The sequence below is a fragment of the Camelus ferus genome, chromosome 21 (genome assembly GCF_009834535.1).
Source record: "Camelus ferus isolate YT-003-E chromosome 21, BCGSAC_Cfer_1.0, whole genome shotgun sequence".
In the NCBI taxonomy this organism is placed as follows: domain Eukaryota; kingdom Metazoa; phylum Chordata; class Mammalia; order Artiodactyla; family Camelidae; genus Camelus; species Camelus ferus.
Genome location: NC_045716.1, coordinates 27,231,487 through 27,250,292, shown reverse-complemented (window position 1 = coordinate 27,250,292; position 18,806 = coordinate 27,231,487). Strand labels below are relative to the sequence as shown.

General features: G+C 51.8%; 2 long non-coding RNA genes across 2 annotated transcripts in view; one reads left to right on the top strand and one right to left on the bottom strand.

The window, feature by feature from the left end:
- Positions 1 to 18,806, top strand: part of LOC116658778 — a 91,180-nt gene that overhangs the window by 52,351 nt on the left and 20,023 nt on the right. Inside the window, exon 3 of the long non-coding RNA XR_004314081.1 lies at positions 5,552 to 5,684. This is a non-coding gene — a long non-coding RNA (uncharacterized LOC116658778). The remainder of the gene's footprint in view (positions 1 to 5,551; positions 5,685 to 18,806) is intronic.
- On the bottom strand, positions 4,870 to 8,548 carry LOC116658777. Its single transcript, XR_004314080.1, has 2 exons — positions 8,043 to 8,548; positions 4,870 to 6,574 (listed from the first exon to the last, which is right to left on the bottom strand). It is a non-coding gene; the product is annotated as an uncharacterized LOC116658777 (long non-coding RNA).

Sequence of the window (18,806 nt, the reverse complement as noted above, 5' to 3'; positions counted from 1 at the left end):
AGGAGGCGGGCGCGGGTTGTGAAAATTCTCTGGTTCCGTGGGTCAGGAGACGGGTAAACACTTGATGCTCAGTGGCTCTGCTCTTTGCCAGAACCCCTCGGGCAGGGGAGCCTCACCTGTGAGGTGGAGGTGCAACAGCTCCTGTTTAACGAATCCTTGTAGGGTTCTGGGCAGAGGGCCCGCTTGGTTTGCATGAGGCCCCAGAACAATGGAGGGTGCGAAGCTGTTTATTATTTCAAGGCAGCAGAATTAACAGAGACTTGATGCAGCTGCACGGTACTTGAGACCCACATCACCCTCCAGAAAGCCAGCCTCCTTCAAGTGACACAAATCGTTCTCGAATCTCTTGTTAGCGATACTCTTAACTGTTGAAAGATCACAGGCCATTAAGGGGCAGACAAACCCCAGAGACCCTGGAGGGCAGTCATGGCAGCTTCCAGAGTGGCCAGCGACACAGGCCAGAGACGCAGGGGGAGTCTCCCTGGGTGCCTGGGGAGCACACGCAGCTCAGCCCATCGTGTTCCATCCCGCTGGACACCACGTGCCAGGCACGGGATGTGGGTCACATTGCCTGATCCTCAGCGCACCTGCAGGCAGGGAGCAGTCAGCCCACTTTACAGGGTTTTTTTAAAGGGAATTCAGAAAGGTTACAGGGGTCTCTGAAAAAGCATCATCCGTTCATCCATCCCTTTAAAAATATTTACTAAAACCGTGTGCAGCGAACACGCACTATTCTAGGCACTGGGGATACAACAGCAAACGCAGTGGACAAGAATCGTCGACCTCATGGAACTTACACTTTCTGAGGGAGTCGCATCATGAGGTTTAACGTCAGGTAGAGCGAGAGGCAGAAAGGGAGTGAGGGGCAGAGGTGGGAGAGTGAAGGAGACATGGTCCGTGCCCCACACGGCCCCCTCGCATCCCTTGTTGCCGTATTGCATGAGTAACGGGGGTGGGTTGTTACAATGTCCTTCTCTGGTTGTGACATTGCTCTCGAGCTATGCCAGATGTCGCCATTAAGGTGACAGGTACAGGAACCCGCCACGTGACTCCTTACAGCTGCATGTGGATCTCCAGTGACCTCAAAGCAAAAGGGTTTTTTTTTTAATAGAAAATTGTCTTTAACCAAAACCTAATAATAATAACTCCCATCTCTCAAGTCCCTGGAGAGACAGGAGAAGCTGATGGTGAACAAGTGGCCCTTCAGGCTGACAACCTGGGTTCAAGCCTCAGCTCCAAGAGTGACCCACTCTGGGCCTCAGTATTTGCATCTGAAAAATGGGTTCGGGGTGGTAACTACCTCCTCTGGCTGGCATGACAATGAGATGTTTATGAGTGAGAGCCCCACTTGTGCTGTTTGCTTTTCATTGCGATGACTCTGTGGAAGGTTCTGGAAGGCTCTGGGCTGATCTTTTATGAGCGTAGAGCATTGACTGGCTCCTGTAACCCTCCCAGGGTTGAGATTGGCAGGTTGGTGGGACTCAGAGGGCGTGTGGTGGGGGTGTCCTCCCGCCGTCTTGCAGAGAAACCAGAGCTGTGAGTCGTCCCCATCCCACAGTCAGAACGTCAGAGAGCTCCCGCGCTTGCTGCTTTTCCAAGCCTGCCTCACTTCCCTTTTGTCTCAGCCCCAAGGTTTGTCCCAGCAAAGACTGGCTTGGTATTTCCAGAAAAGCTTCTGCTTTTCCCTGAGGACAAACAGACCCCAGCTCTTCACAGTCTAAGAGAAAAGGATGGAGGACACTGCCTCACTGATCCTGCCCACGGCAGGGACAGAGTGTGGGGCAGGCAGGTGCAGCATACCTGGGACCGCTCCCACCTTATGGGAGAGGAAACAGGCCTCTGAAAGGAAAGGTGGTCCCCAGACTCACAGAAAGCGGCACGGCGGGCTGGGGCTGCGTCTCAGAAGTTCTCCTAAGTAACAGCCACATCTTGCAACTCAGCCATGCCATCCTTGCTCTGGGCCCTACCGGCTGTGGGGCCAGCCCTCCTGGGCCCGCGTCTGAGCCCTGGCCTCCCTCTGTCCGCCCGGGGCACGTCCTCTACGCCCGCAGACCCCGTCTGCAGGGCGGGCAGCCCTGCCTCGGCGGCTCCCTCACACCTGTGCCTGGCTGTCTAGAGACTCTTACGTTACCTTCCATCAGTGTGACCTGTGATTTACACGGGAGCGAGGGGCCAGGGAGCATCAGAACTACTTAGAACACATAACTGGAATGGATGCTTCATCAAGATTTGAGCTTTTTTTCAGAAGACTTTAAATTGTTGTCTTTGTTTTGTCTCAATACATTTACCAAGAAGGAGAAAGCACTGGGGTGACATGAGGGGTCCTCGTGGAGGTCTTTGTCCAGCTCAGAAGCTGCTCTGGGAGCCCCGTTTGTTCGTTCTGTGGGTTTGGACAGCGGGGCACACAAGTTAGTGCGGGGTGCCTGCACTTCCCAGCGCCACAGAGTGGAGTCGGCCCCTGGGAGGTGTTCCCCCGTGTGTGCTTCTGCTTCACCAAGCCCCCCCACAGGCCCCAGCCCAAGTGTCTGGCTGATGGAGAGGACACTTCCTCCCGGAGGCTGTGGCCGCTGGACCACCGGCATTGCTCAGAGAGGAGAGGAAGCCTGCCGCCCGACGGGGCGTCTTCAGTGTGTGTGAATTAAAAACAAACCTCTGACGTCTTCAGTCTGTCGAGTGGAAGCTTGCACAGGAGGCTGGAATCTAGAAGTGGATGCTGAGGGCAGGGGATCTCAGCCCCTGACTGCACACCCTGCTGCCTGGAAGCAGGTGAAAAACACTGAGGCCGAATTCTGCGCCCAGCCGAACGTCCTCAGAGGCTCGGTGGGGCCGGGCGCCTGGGTTGTCAGAGCTCTGGGAGGCCGCACGGGACAGTCGGGGGGGTCCCGGGAGGCACGGGAGGCTTGGGGTGGGGGCTTTGGGGGCCGGTCTCTCCAGCAGGTGCCAGCCAAATGGTGGAGCCCCCCCCCCCGTCTTTCCCCTGCAGCCGCTTATCTCCCCCAGCTCCCGCCTCGCAGCCAATGGCCCCGGCCTCCTCCCCCTCCCCCAGGCGTCTAACACCACAGCTCTCTCCTCTGTCCCCCCACCTTTCTCAGTTCTCCACCCGCCTCGTGTCCCGGGGGCCGCACACCCTGTCTTGCGACCCCACCTCCTGCCCGGCCCTCAGTCCCAGGCCCTGATGCTCAGAGGTGTGAGGTTGCAGCCGCCGCCGAGGGAACGAAGGCCAAGCTTCCTAGTTGCTCGTACTGATTAACTGAAGCAGCACCACTCGAAAGTTTGCCTGGAACCCCCTGCGGGGCATGTGAGGACCCTGAAGGCCACTGCGCGCCCACCTGGGTTTCCAAGCCACGCTGAGCTCCTCCCTCCTGGGGCACGTTCAGCTCCGCTTTCCCTCCGGCCCGATCGTTCCTGGGAAGTTCAGCACAGAAGGAAGCCTCCTGCGGCCACCGTCCTGCTGGTCCCTCCGGGCAGGATGCACAGTGGTCTGCAGATCGGCCTAGCAGGGAGGCAAGGACACCTCTCCAGGGTCAAGGAGGGGACGCAGGGATGCTTCTGGAGAGCTCCGGGGCCCTGGCGCTGAACCCGGTGCCCCGGCAGTGCCTCATGGGCCATGCGCGGCTCTGCTACCCACATGGTTGTCCCAGGCTGCTGAACTGGAGGGAACAGTCTGGGCATTTGATGTGGGTAGGACCTAAAAAGCCAACTGCTCCTCTGTTGAGAAAGGGGATAAAACTTCCCCAGCAAGGGCCCTGGGGAGATGGGGTTGCACGCAGGGAGCCGGCAGGAGCTTGCATTGCTCGGAGACGACAGGGGACTCAGTCTCAGGAGAGAAATCTGTGTGGGGCTCTGGGTCATGGGTTCCTGGTCGGGTCTGGGCACCCAGGCAGTTGACCACGAAAACAATAAAGTGAGCAAAAATACCAACTTGTACTTTTACAGCATTTTCCAATCACCCCTGGCGTGGGCTGGGTATTCTAAGACCACTCTGAAGGGTGAGGGACGAAAGGCACCGAGGGACTTGCAAGCCCGAGGGCACGCTCACACCATGGCTGGGGAAGCCCTGCAGCCGCTGCCTTAGGTCTGCCTAGAGCGGGTTCTCAGATGCTCTGACCCCACATGTGAGAGCATGCACTCATGAGGGACTGGGGTCCTTGAGAGGTGCAAAGAATCTCCTCACTGGGACGTGCCAGCCCCTTCCCTTTCCACGGGAGAAAATGTGGCCCGGAATTAAAGGCGTGCTCATGGTCACGCAGACGATGGGGGCCGCGCTCCTTCTCCACCTCCCAACCCCGGAGGGGACGGCGGCCCGAGCTCTGAGGTGGCAGCCACATACACGCCTGGCAGCGGGAACCCACAAATACCTAATACGCTATCGAGTGTGGGGAAGGGGTGGGATTTTATATTCTAAATGATTTTTTTTTCTTTTGAGTGTGGACATCTGGTGTCCTATAAATAAAATTGAAAATGTAAATATTGTAAAACTCATTAGAGAGTGGTTTTAGGTTTGGTGGGAGCGCGGGTCAGCTGCTCCCCCACCGCACCATGGCAGGAGAGCACCCTCCCCCGCCACGCGGGCGTTCTCGGCCCCAGAGCAGGTCGCCCGTGTCCCCCGGGCGGCTGCGCTGCACCTTGTCTGACGAATAAACATTCACACGTGGCTCAGCTGTCTCCTAGTTACTATCTTGCATCAGCAGTTTTCCAGAGCTACCTGAAAACCTTCCTGCTTTCATTTTATCCGTGGTGGGAGAAATACATCGTGAAGGAAGGGCACTTTCTGTCGTAAGAACTCAGATTCCCGCGCCCAGCGATTAAGCCCCGAGACACGCGCCCAGCCAGGTTTCTAATATCAGGTTTACAACGCTCTTCAAAAGGTTTTCTGTGCGAGACGTATTAAACACGCTTTATTTAATAATGCTCGATTTGACTTATCCAATTTAAACATCTGCTCTGATCAGTAACCATCTGATCCCAGCTTCGTTTCAGGCTACAGAGTAATTTCTCCTGGTTATTTTTCTTTGGTGCAAGGTTGATCCTGGAGGCAGGATGGCTCCTCTCGAGTTCTCTCCGCTGCTCTAATCCGCTGCTGTGGTGGAAAGGAATAGAGCCATAAAAAGCCCACAGTGAAGGCTGCTGTTACAATGTTTCCGTGGCTCCTCCTCACGTCTGTCTGGCTGAAGACAGAATATATCATTTAAAATACTCCTCCTCACCCAGTAATTAGGAGAGTTTTTTTTTTAATTAGACCATCAGAATGTAAATCCTCAAGTTGGCGATCTCGGGGGGATGTTTTCTGCCATGTGCCTCCCCCCATTCAGGGATTTTTGTAACAGTCACTTACACCAAATGGTCATCCGCTAGAAGTCAAGGATTTCAAGACAGTGGGGGAGGAGAGAGAGTGTAATGTCTCAGTTCACTGCGTTTTAAAAGTGGGAATGCCGCTTCGGTTGCTGCTGACCTTGGGGCTTTGCACACGGAGCGTTTGGTTACCGTTATTACTGCTGTGAGGATCTTACTATCGTGATGTTAAAGCACAAATTCTTTTTTTTCCCTTCAGATTTCCTCTTTGCATGCCGCCTTCAAAACTCTCCACCTCGAAGCCAGTAGCCCCGGTCCCCTCGCTGGGTATTGTAAAGCCATTCATAAGGACATAAACCTCTGACAGCTTCACTCCGTGACAGCAGCTCAGGGTAAGTCGGCCAGTGGGGAGGGTGGGAGGCTTCTGTCCGCTATCTGGACGTCTACACAGGGGTCTGCTCCCGGCTGGGAGGGGGTCTTTCTCCATGAAAAAGCCTTTACGACTACGCGGGGGCCGCGCCTGGTTCCCGACCCGGGCCGGGTGGGAGGGTGCGCCCCGGGTGCGCCCTGCCCCGCCCGCAGCCCGGTCTAGGCCTGAAGTGTTTACCCCTGGGGTGATTTACATCACCCAGGTGTTCATTTGGGAAACATCTCGGCTCCGAGCTGACACGGTGATTGCCCTGGACTTGCAGACTTCGGCATTTTTCTGTGCATAACGGTTCTCGGCCAAAGAGACATTAAAAAAAAAAAAAAAAAAACAGTCCTGGCCCAAGCGGTTCATCTCCTGTGATTTTCATGCAGGAGGGCCAAGGAGCCTCGTCGCCCGGTGCCCCTCGTCCTGCCCAGGGGGGAGGGAGCCCGCAGTCCCCCAAACCGCCCTCTCCCCATCCTGTCAGACTAGCGTCTTCTGTCGGCGGCTCCGGCCTTTTGGTGATGGCGGAGACACTACGCCAGGCTTCCCGGCTGCTGTTTATCACGCCGGGGGCCTCCCAAACCAAAAGTTCTTTCCTCAGCCGAGGCGTAGGGGCCTTGGGCACCACAGACACATTTTGGAGAACGAGCCTGGGCTTGGTGTGGGTTTGTCCTGCAGGGATCAGCCCCTGCCGGGCGCTTTGCAGGAGATTCTCGCACAGGAGAAGCACTTTCTGTGGTTTCTGCTCATGTTTTGATCAGTGCAGGTGGTACCGTCACTGTTGTGACCCCGAGTTTTGCCCTGGGAGTCTCTGACACCTCTGCCGGTGCAGCCGAGTTCCATTCATCCGAACACCAAATCAAAACATGGCTGAGAAATCAAAATTTTTTTGTTTGTCAAAAATGCACATTTATAATTTTGTTTCATCCTACCCATCTCACCCCTATTTTAAGAAGCTTGGACGTTTGTCTATTTACAGTTGTACCCTTCATTTTCTCCAGCCTTTTCTGATAACTCTGATGAAAAAGAAAATACATGTATTCTTGCCACATAGAAATACACATTTATATAGGAGATAGGAGAGGATGATTTCAGGGACATTGTCTGTATTTTCATTTTCACTAGTACCTTTTTTACTGATCCACAGAACACTGGGCTGACTTTAAAGCTCGTTATTTGCTTCTCTCTCCTTGATGAAATGCCTCCAAAAGCAATCAGTTTGCCTTCTTACCTGAGCTGTGGACGTGAAACATTTTGTCAGACACAGACGGGTAAACAGTCGGGGCCGTCAGATCGGGTTTGGCATGTGATATCATCCCTCCTGCTTTGACTTCTACGTTTAAAAGTCCTTTCAGCCAGTGATTTGACAACAAAGCTACTTAAAAAGCATTCAGATTTGCTTAGAAAGCAATCACACCTCCCTATCTGTGCTCCTTTCTCCAAGATTATAAATACGTAAACCTCCCGACATAGAAAAGTATTGCTGATTTGCTGGACTAAACAGGGAGGCATTTTCACCAGCAGTGACTGTTGAAAATTACCAGCCCTGCCTGAGGAAAAAAAATTCCAGCAATAGAACAAAAAACTCCCCTTCCAAGCATCAGGTTGAAGTCCTCTCAAATGACCACGGACCCCCTTGGAAAATGGTTTTTCTCTGTTACCACTCACAGCCTAGTACCAAGAACGGTGGAAAATACCCCACTGACCTGAAAGGAAAGATGCAGTGTTTAGAAGGACTGTTCTTGCTTTTGCTGCAGACTTCGTAGCTGTGTGAATTTGTGCATCTGTGTTGTGAATCTGAGTGAGATGCCCACTTGTGGATACAGACACGTGAAAATATATGTGTCCACAGTCTATTTTAATAAACTGCCAGAGTGTTGAATTTTCACACACTTTATGTGGCATCACTGCCACTGAGAACAATTTCCCTAAACTACAGGACTCATTTATTTTAAACTCCGCTGGAACTGCCCGCCTCCCCCTAAAAGCAGGTGACTATTGAAAGATTTTTTTGTTGTTTAATTCTAAATAACAAGAGGGATAAAAATGAATGTCATTTTCTGAGGTCTGAACAATAAAATGTAAGCGAGAGTTAGCCAGGGTCTGGTAAATGGCTAAACAGATTAGTAGCCTTACTTTTTAACATATAAACATCTGAAACCCGTTTCCTGTTTAAGAAGGGGGAAAAAAGTCTAGGTGGATGACCTCGGGCACTTTTTTTTGATTAACAAACGTGAATTGTACATCACGGTGGGAAAAAAAATGGCCCACACTTGGTGGTCTTTCTACAGTCTGTATACGGGAGAGAGAGAGAGAAAAATACAAAAATAAACGTTACCTTCTCGCTTTCCGGGTGGGCAATGCCATTTCTGCAGCGGCGTCCAGGGCTCTGGTAAGTGTTAAGGCTGTCACCGCGGACAGAATCTCCATGGTCTGTGCGCCTCAGTAGAGCCCGAAGAAAAACATTCCCTGCATACTTGCTGGCGGGTCCTATCTCCAGGCCTCGAGCTCGGCCCTGCAGGCTCGTGTCACCCCGACAAGCCGCCTGGACGTGGCTGCTCTAACCCCACGCCGTCCCCGGCCAGCCCGGCCGCGGGGTGAAAACCGGACCAATTTACTGCCTCGACCCGGAGGCCACACAGGGTTGACTCCTGACCTTCGGGACGAAGCACCAGCTGCAGTTTGTTCAGCCAAAGAGAGCTTAGCGGTTCTGACACATTCTGACAAGATACATTTTATAGGGTTTGTGCTAAAATTTGATATTGGAAGTTGGGATTCCAATTTTATGTCTCAAGATGATAACATTAGCAGCTGGGACCTTTAAGAAATGTGTGTATTCCTTCCATTAAGAGTTACATAATAAAAGCTATTTATGTCAGACACCTTATAAGGGAAAGATTTAGCCCAAATGTCAATATAACATATAATACACTTTTTATATTCAGATGGGGGAAAAATCCATTATCATTATATTAGTTTCCATTATCTATATTAGTTTGGGTTTGGGCTATTAGATATACGGGGGCTTTTAAATTTTAAAGTAAGATCTTATGCTTTAGTTTTCAGATTCACTGAAGTGCTTCTTTTTGGTGTTATTTCTGTGTGTGTGTGTCTCTGTGTGTGTGTGTGTGTGTGTAATAATATTTGTATTAAAAAAAAACACCCAAATGCAGACACATCATTATTTGTTTTTTCAAGTCCTTCTGATGAAAAGACACAAAAGAAGGGCACACTTTTATGCTGTTTGATTTGATTTTGATCATTTCCAAGCAGGCAGTAAAAGAGTCCCCGGCCCGAAATCGCTGAGGCTTCTTTTGTTCTCTGGAAGCACTTGCGGTCTTGGAGAGGGACTGGCCGGCCAGACCTTCCCTAATTCTAATGAACAAACAGAGCCACAGCGAAGAAGGAGACGCTCCCCCAGGAAAGCAGCAGTGGCGTGCCGGCTCAAGGCAGCGCCCGCAGCTAGATTCCAGAGGGGCTTCCAGCCGCCCTCTGCCTTCCTCGGGACATCGCACTGAAGCGTTCCGAGGAGGGTGACTCTGCTGCCAAGTAGACCGGGGTTTCTGCTGAGGCTGGTTGCTTAGAAACGACCGTGCTGCCCTGCTGGGCGGCTTGTTAGGAAACCTCAGCCTCCTTCTTACCTCGTCTGCTCAGACGAAGGGCAGAGCCTGACTGAGGTGAGAAGAGAGCCCCAGTTAGCAAAGCTGGGAGATACCCAGCCATCCCGTACGGGTCAGGTCCTCTTTGACTTATGGGACAAGTGTGACCGCGGGTTAATGAGAAAAGCCCTACAGAGGCAGGAACCCTCATCCGGATGCTCTAGGTCCTCCCACGTGGGTCAGCAGCCCTGTCCACCAGGCACAGAGAGGCCACGGAGACAAATGCAAAACCCCCTTCTCCTCAGGCCCTGCTGGAAGCAGCTGACCCCAGCTTAAACTCAGCCAAATGCCAGCTTATTGTCTTTTGTTATTAAGTCACAACTGGAATGTAACAGCCCCCAGACAAACACAATTTAAAACAATAACTTTTTATTTAGCCTCTCCCTTCTCTTTGTGAGAAATTTGGTTCAGCCTCCATGGAGGCTCTTTTCCTTTCCTTTTCAAAGGAGAGGCCATCAGCCCTCACCTGGCGTCCCCTGCCAGCCTCACTGCCAAGTGTCAGCACTTACAAAGGCCACCCCTCTCCAGGTGGACGGCAGCATTTCATGTGCGGATTTCATGTCCGTTACAAGATGACTGTCAGACAGAACCGCCCTCCAGGCCATGACTGGGACGGGTGGCTGAAGACAGTGTGAATATTTGAGATAAAAATGCTCGTGTCCAGAGGCGTCTGCAGGCACTTGGTATTTGGAACAGATTTACCTACATCCTCTCCCAGCTTCTCAGTGACCCTTATGGTGACTGTCACCGCCCACACGTAGCACGAGGAAATGGAAGACAGGAAAACTAGCTCCTTTTCACAGAGAGAAGGGAGACGGGAGGCTCGGCAGTGCGTGATAATCACACCGGCCACGGCCGGTCTTCGTGGGGGCATTAAGAGGTGCTGGGAGTGCTGGGCTGCTCCACTGGCTTTGGGGGCAGGCTGATTTGACCCCCACAACAACCCTGGCCAGCAGGCATTCTTGTTGCCTTCCTTCTATGGAAGAGGACATTGAGGCAGAGAGAGGTCAGTCCATCTTTGAAGACCAGTCCACTGGAAAGTGACAAAATGACAGAGTCAGAAGCCACCACCAGCCATCTGCCAGCAGAGAGGTTGTAGCCTCTGGGCTATGACATCAGGGTCCAATATCAGCAGTGAAAGCCCAGGTCAAGCCCCAGCCTGTCGCCTGGGCAAGTGACTTTACCATCCCGAGCCTCAGTTTGCCCACCTGCAAAGTGGGGCTGGTAATGTCCCCATGTCATGGAGTTATTTCAGGATCATGTGGAACAGGACAGGAAAAGTACACATCCCTCCAGAGGTGCTGCACCATCCCTGGGTGCCGTGGTTGGCGGGGGGTGACCTCAGCCCAAAAGCCCGATCTTCTCTCGCTGAGCCGGCCGTGAATTGCAAGCCTTGATTCAGGGATGCATCTGGGAACTTGGGCTATGTTCTCAAACACGAGGATAGCAGCTCTGCTGGAGGCCTGGAGGCTTCCCAAGATGGAGCTAGGCAGCATGGCAGTCGGGGGCTTGGCATCCAGTAACACTGGTTCAAACCCTGCTTCTGCCTCTGACAAGCTGTGTTTGTTCAGGCAAGTAACTTGCCCTCTCTGGACCCCAGTTTCCCTGTTCGTACAAGGGCAGCAGTGATGGGTACAGTGCTGGTTTGCACTTGCTGTCAGCTATTGTATTGCTGTTTACCTCAGGCTAGGAAAAAAAGAAAACACCTGAATGTGTTGTGAGCAATACTCATTTTTTTAAAAATGGGACACTGCCCGGTCACAAGAAGGGCTAGAAGAAGAGTGAAGCACAAGACACAGCGATTAGCACAGCGGTTCCTGGGAAAGGTCTGCCGTCAGGAGTCCTGGGTTTGGTTTGTTTCTTGCCACTTACCTGCAGTGCAACCCTGGGCATATTGCTTAGTAATTCTGGACTTGCTTCCCCATCTATAAATGATGATCCCTAAGTTTTCTTCCTATCTCTTCCTTTAATTACCAAAGAAAATCTTCCGCCAATGAGAAATCACCTTAACATAAACACACAGTTCTCCGGCTGTTCTCCACGGCTCGAGGATATTCTTAAAGTACCCCACACACACACAATTTAAATGATGGCAACATTTTGCAAATACAAAAAAAAAAAAATAGAGCACGGGATTGTGGGTGATTTTTTTTCTTTTCTGTAATATACCTTTGATTGATGTAACTTAACTTTTGCTATGGCTTTCTTTCTATATACGTGTTGTGATCATAGACAGGGCTGCACGCTCCCTGCGGCTCCACGCCTCCCTACGTACAATTTTTAACTGGGGAGCCACAGTCTCCCGCTATTGTTGGGGTTTTTTTTAAACATTGTTTCACATTTATGTTACACTTTTATCTCTGTAATAGAAACATTTTATCCAAATGCTTTTTACCAATTTTTGTTTTTTGTTTCTTTACAATAGAGTCCCAATAGTAATAAATCAGAGGCAAAAGCTGCCAGCCTTTGATGCCTTTTGATACATTTTAATGACACTTAAGGAGGCCCCCAAGGAGACATGACACACCTAGAGCCCAGCCGCCCCGAGTCCCCGTCCTGGGGAACGGTGCTTTCTGCTTCTGAGCCTTTGCCTCTGCAGTGCAAGGACCTGCGTGACGCAGTGGAAAGTGGAAAGTGGACTTCATGGAAAACAATTTTTTTTTTGAATTGCCACAAGTTCTTTGGAGGACAATAGCTTTAGTATTAAGGGATTTATTTACAGAAACTATGGGGGAAACATTTCTGCTGATTAAGGACATATGTAAAAGGGAAAGAGAGAGAGAGGAAAAACACAAACTGTCACACTAATACAAGGGCAGGCAGCTCCCCGTCTGCATCATCTCTTAAGCCCACGCCTGTGAGTGGTGGAGGGAGGCGGGTGGAGCCGAACCACAGACGTCAGGGCCGCAAGCACCTCGGGATTCATCCCGTTTTGTGCAACGTGCACATAAACCAGGGGGTCAGGCTCAGGTTCAGGCTCAGCAGGTCTGGGTGGGGCTGAGTGTGTCCACCGCTAACCAGCACCCAGGGATGCCCAAGTTGCTGGTCCATGAGCCACTCAGAGTGGCCGGGTTTAGAGCAGAGTGGCAGTGGGTGTCACCTGCTTGGTGGGCTAGCTGCCCAAACCTCCTTGGTTTGGAGCAAGAGTTCCCGGCTCCGACCACACTTTAGAATCATGGGGGAGGTTTTTAAAACCCCCAATGCCTAGGCTACACCCTAGACTGATGAAATCAGGGTCCTTGGGGGTGGGCCTCAGGCATCAGGATGTTTTTAAAGCTCCCAAGCACTCCAATGTGCAGCTGGGGCTGAGGATGGCTTGTCTAGACACTGCCTCCGTGAGGTCTGGGGAGGAGGGTGTGGAAGACCGATTAGTGGTGCCTGCAGGGAGGGAGGCCTGGGGGCCTCCACTGAGCTGGTCTTTGCAGGGATGAGGGACTTAGACCTGAGATCACGCTGCGGCAGAATTAGGGTTAGGAACGAGGTCTTCAGAGTCCAGGTTGTGTTCACACGGAGGATGACACACAGACAGAGACCCCTGTCTGACGCACATGTCCCAGTCCACATCATTCACGCCCCTGCTGCACTGCTTGGCCAAGGTCGGTCAGGCAGGGTCTGACATTGACCTGGCTCGGTCGTGCTGGAGCCGAGGCTGGATGAGTAGGAGGCCATGAGAGATGGCTGCCTCGAGTTGCCCCCCAAAGACAGGGCGTATCTAGACAGTCTGGGAAATGGAGTGTGTTCAAATGATCACCGCTTTTGGTGATGCCGGAAGTTTACGAGGAAGGGTTCAGACCATGGTGGGCTGCCCACGGGGCAGCATTAGCAGAACATGCTTGAAGAGTTTGATGTGTTTCCAAAGGCACTGAGGGTAGGAGTCAGAATAGAGGCCGTCTCTGGAGAGGTTTAGGCCAACAAGGGACAGGGCTTGGGGTGGCAGGGGGGGGCCCTGGGTGCTGGGAGTATTGCCTGTCCTTATTGAGGTGCACACACTTGTAAAACCGTCAAACTGTAAATTTAAGATTTATGTACTCTCTATACTTTCCTGGATGTAAATTAAGCATCAAGAAAAAAGAAAAGAAGAAGGAATTAAAAGCAAGAAATATAAACGTATGTAACAAGTAAGATGCCTGGGAAAATGTAGAAACATAGAACTACAGATTAATGAGTACGTGATAAACAAGCCAGCAGAGGAGGAAACTGGGAAACACATGACCGAAAAATAGGAAAAAATCAGAGGGCAGTTACCAGAGATGGACCAATAAAGCCAGTCACACTAAACACGCTTGTTGTAAAATATAATCAGAACCCTCCGCTCTCTGCTGGGGTTCCTCACGTCCGTCCTAGGCTTGGAGCTGCTTTTACGCTGAATGTCATACAGGTGTGGGGGCGGCACCGTAATCTTTTCAGGGCTTGTCTCAGTCTGCTCTGGGCTGGAGTAAATGTTGAAACTGATCAGGTGATACTTGAGGATGTAGAAGGAATAGTTCTAAGAATTTGAGGTCTCGAAGTTTTAAGCAAGGAGAATCCGTGAAGTAGCCAGGGATGGATTTAGCCAAAGCCAGAACGCGGCCTCCAAAGACAGACATAACTAACAATGAAATCAATGCCAAACTGGAAAATGGAAACTACATTGAAGCTTTTCCTCCTCTCTTTGATGTATCAAATACCAAATGCATTTGTTTTCCATGAAAAAAATGATTTATATATTTTGGGGAGGAGGGACCCAGGGAGGGGCCTGTTTTTCCAGGTGAGCTGAGCGCAGTTTGCTTCAGAAAGTGGCGTGATGGTGGGGCACTGAGCAGAGACACTGGTTTCGGAGGAGAAATGAAGGAGTTCAGACACTGTTTATCACTGCAGGCCAGACACTCCAGTGGGCGTGTCTGTGACAAGAAAGAGACAGAGTAAAGGGGGCACGTTCAGAGTGGGAGCGTGTCTGGGGAACGCCCCCTGGAGACGCGGACGTAGTTACAGGGGCCGGGCAGCCTGGACAGCCGAGGGCAGAGAACTCAGGGGTCCTCAGGGAAAGGCGGCGAGGGCGGCCCCACGTTACCACAAGCACCTGGGGAGCCTCGCCGACCCTGCCTGCTCTCTCTGAAATGTTCCTCCTGGGGAACACATCTTACTTCCACTCCCAATGAGCTGCGATTTATAAAACGCCCTCCCCAAGAGGGGTGGAAAGGCGGAGATAGAAATTCACACAAAGGTGTAAATAAATGGGTGCCCGCAGGCCGCTTCCCCAAACCAGGACTAGTGAAGAGCTTCAGGAAACTGAAAGGAGGCTGCAGAGGGGACAGGAGGGGGACCCTCCAAAGCAGGAAGAGCGGACCTAGGCCAAATCACCGCCCACTTTGAAGCTGCAGCCCTCAAAATGAGCAGAGGGGAAGCTCTGGGTGAATGTCCGTTCTCATCATTGGCATGGAGGATGCAGATAAATTCATGTGTCATTACCGTTTTTGAGTCCCTCTCAGCTGGGTGCTGCTGAGTCAGGGTCCGAAGACACTGTGTGGCTTCCAAGTCCATTGCAGCCAAAATAGAGAAACGAACTGTGAACACAGGTCCTGGGAGGGGTGGAAGGGCAAACCCTGAAAGTGGGGACAGCCCCTCTTCCTCCGTGGGCCACCCAGGGCAGGCGGAAGTGAAACGAGCCACGTGGCGGGGAGCAGAACTGCTGCCAGCACGCACACTGTGGGAGCAGCAGCCCCGCCTGCAGCCTGGGACCCTCCCTGACGGCCCCTTGCCCCTCCCCAGTGCTCCCTTCCCGCTGCAGTCACCCTGGCGGGCGCTGCCCTTCTAAACTGTTATCGTGTGGCAGCTGGGGGTGGGGGGCTTTCACTCCCCACATGTCGAGAAGTCACCCTCTTGCTTAAAGTACTTCGTAAAGTAGAGGTGAAATCTATTGTTCAAACCCGGACATTTTTGAGAATAAAGGTGGAGGTGTTAATAATTACAGTGGAATAACAGCCCAGAATCGCCTGTGTGGTTTACAGGGCTCCAGTCTGGGGTCTTGGCCCCGCGCCGGCCTTCTCCCATCGCCGCAGCCCCGACCTGCAGGTGTCCCTCCATCTGCCCTGTCCCCGAGGCTTTGTGCATGCAGCTGCCTCTTTACCTGCCTCCCTCCTCCGGCTGCCTCTGATGCCCTAGCCCAAGAGGAGCCAGGCTGCTTGCTGCGAGGTCCCCTTCCTGTCGCCCTCAGCACACTCTGTTGTTTCGTCTGGACAAAGAGCTGGTGCCCAGTCTACAGCAGACAACTATCAATATTTGCTGAGTGGGTGGAGGAACCTCACTAGATGCTGCCTACAGAAAAGGAAAAGTTCGTAGCGCCAAGTCCGCTGGGAGCCTCAGCAAACCAGCGCAGCTGGATGGGGCTTTCAGGCTCCGACATTTTCTAATTTTTGAAAGACAGCCATCCAGTGGAGAAAAATGCAGTCTAAAGCCACGTGTACTCCTGGCCTCTTTTCCCAGCTGCGAGCAGCCTCAGGACCCATCCAGGGCATGGTCCTGAGACCCGCTTCTGAAGAGGCAGGTGTGGGCAGGAAAAACGCAGGAGCCAGGGGTCCTGGGGGCAAAACAAGTAAGTGGGAATTGAAGAGCATCTGGGGGAGCAGAAGTGGCCTCCAGAGCTGGTCTCCGTAGAGCCTTTGCACAGGTTCTCCAGATGGTGGCCCACCTGGGCAGACCCAGCCCCGCACGAGGGTGGGCAGCTCAGCGACGGCCTGTGGCGGGAGCACCAGCCCCACTCGCCCTCTGCCCAGCTACACCAGCCAGTGAGCCCCGGGACGTGGGAGCAGAGTGCGCCAGAAACAGCAGGGGCCTTTGCTCTGAGTCAGGGTTCCACACAGAGCCCCCCTTTCCCCCTTTCCGCTCCTGGACCCCCCACCCCCACCCACCCACCGCTGTCTCTGTGCACCGGCTGCAGGAGTGAAGCCCTTTCTTTACAGCGGGAGTGGCAGCTCCTCAGGGCCTTATGTCATAGCCGTGCTATTTCCTTTTATTATAAATAGGAATTTCACTCAAAGGGGCGCAGCCTAATACCCCTGGCTGCTTTGTACTTTAATCAGAGCTTTCCTGCCGAAAATGTTTATCTTCCAGCAAAGAGGTGCTAATTTTATCTTGCAAAAGTGGGTATCTGCTTACGTCCCTCCTACCTTAGAGAAAGATAACCAACAGCGCATTATGTCATCTAAATACAGCATCCTTGGAGATCAAAGCGTAATGTACACATCTGCCAAGGTGATGGAGCGGCCATTGGCGAGCTCTTCCGCCGGCTGCGTGCGCGTCATTGATAGACGCGCTTGGCCGTTTCTCTGAGAGAAACTCCCAAGCGCTCTGTTTGTGCCCGCTGATTTGGGTGATACTGGGAGGTTTTGAAACGAGACTCCAAAATAGACATGCCCTTCTCACCCCTCTGTGCAAGCCCTCAGCACAGGAAGTGGCACCAGTTCAAGTTTTCATAGTGGAAGCAGCACGGGACCAGATAAGCAGGGCGTCCCTTACAGGGACATTTTCGTGTTTAAAATATTGTCGGAATGAGTGACCCAGAGCCAGAGCCCACCTGAGCGTCCGTCCTGTCCGCGTGACTCGAGTCCTAGTTGTAATTCTGCTCCAGTGTTCTTCACTTCCTTGGGCCCCAGTTTTAAGAGGACATATCCTAGCCCCCACGCACACACAAACACACCCACATCCCCCCAGAAACGAGTGTTCACAAAATGAGCTGTAGGCTCACGGCATGTGCTGCACTGGCATGTTTTGTCTGTTCTGGTCTAGCTGGGCACCTCAGCCTCTGCTTCCCAAGTGTGGTCCACAGACCAGCGGCGCCAGCAGCCCTGGAGAGCCAGAAGCACAGACTCCCAAGCCCGCCCCAGGTCTGCACAAGGACGTCATTTGAGGAGCACTAGTCTAGTCTATTTCATTTTTTGAAGTTTTAAAACTTTTAATAATTTGGTTGCAACTCTCTAAACGGACTCACCACTCATTCCTGCCTCATGATCTGAGCTTTAACAAACCTCCTTCAGGACTCTGGAGCCAGGATTCCGAGGGCTTCGAGCAGCTCTGCTGTGAGAAGAAATTAATGTTTGCCTACAACTTGGCCCTTGGGAGACACTTTCCGCAGACCCCGCTGAGGCTCTGGACCAGAAAGGGATTATCTCAGACCCGTACCCCCTCCCCAGTCCCTGCCCCCAACAGCTCCCTCCTCCTCCACCTTCTCCTCCTGGGAGATTCCTCCTCCCACACCCCCCAGAGGTCCCCAGTACGATCAGAGAGATGAAGTTTTCCCATTCGATGTGGTTTTACAAGCTTCGTCGCAAGTTGGAATTGAAGTACCCGCCCTCTGAAGGGTTTGCAAAGAGTCCTAAAGGTTAGGAGGAGCTGCATGGGGGGGGGGGGGCTGACACAGGCCAGGAGCCTGGCCACTTGGTTCACTGACCTTGTGACCTCCCTGGAAGTCCTTCTCCCTGTGGCCTCATCGCTAAGGGCCCTCTCAGTGCCTTTGGATTCAGGACGATCCCTGGGGCAAGGCTGCCTGGGGGTGACGTGGAATTAAGGAAAATGAGAGGGAAGTATCAGCTGTCGTGGAAAAAGGCTGACCCTTCCCTCCTGGAATGAGAGGTGAGAATAAAACTTAAATGCCTAGAACATCTTCAGACACACTCACAAGAAAGGCGATTGTCTCCCTCAGCTCAAGATGGATTCAGAAGATACAATGAAGTTATAAATGTATAGACCGCTGGAAATTGAGAAGCATATTGGACCTGCCGGGCTGGAACAGCAGGACAGCTGATTTCCCTTACACGGTGTTTAAATATACTGTAAAGCGTGTGCCACCTCACACACTTTTTTACCTTTTTTAAAAGTTCAAAAATCTCTATCTTGCAAAAGAGACAAAAAGCACAAAGAAACAACAAAAATCACCTGTAATCTCTTTATGGAGAGAAAATTACTTACCAGTTTGCTGGAGATCCTCGAGACATTTTCCATGATTTGCACAGACATAAATTTGTGTACATAGAAGAGTTGCCGCCTTGTGGTCTTCGTAAACATAGATGGCATAAAACCGAACACATTCCAGAACCCCCTTTTTTTCCCCAACAATGTCATAGAAATCTTTTTTTTTAAATTGAAGTATAGTTGATTTACAGTATTAATTTCAGGTGTACAGCCTAGTGAGTATTTTTACAGATCACACTCTATTAAAAGTTATAACAGGATAAAGGTTATAATTCCCTGTGCTGTGCGATATACCCTTGTTGCTTTTCTATTTAATATACACAGGAGTTTGTATCTTTTAATTCCATGTCCCTGATTGTCCCCTTTCCCTTCCCTCTTCCCAGTGATCACCACTAGTTTGTTCTCTGTATCTGTGAGTCTGTTTCAGTTTTGCATATGTAACCATTTACATATTCATTTTCTGTATATTCATTTACATATTCATTTGCATATATCTA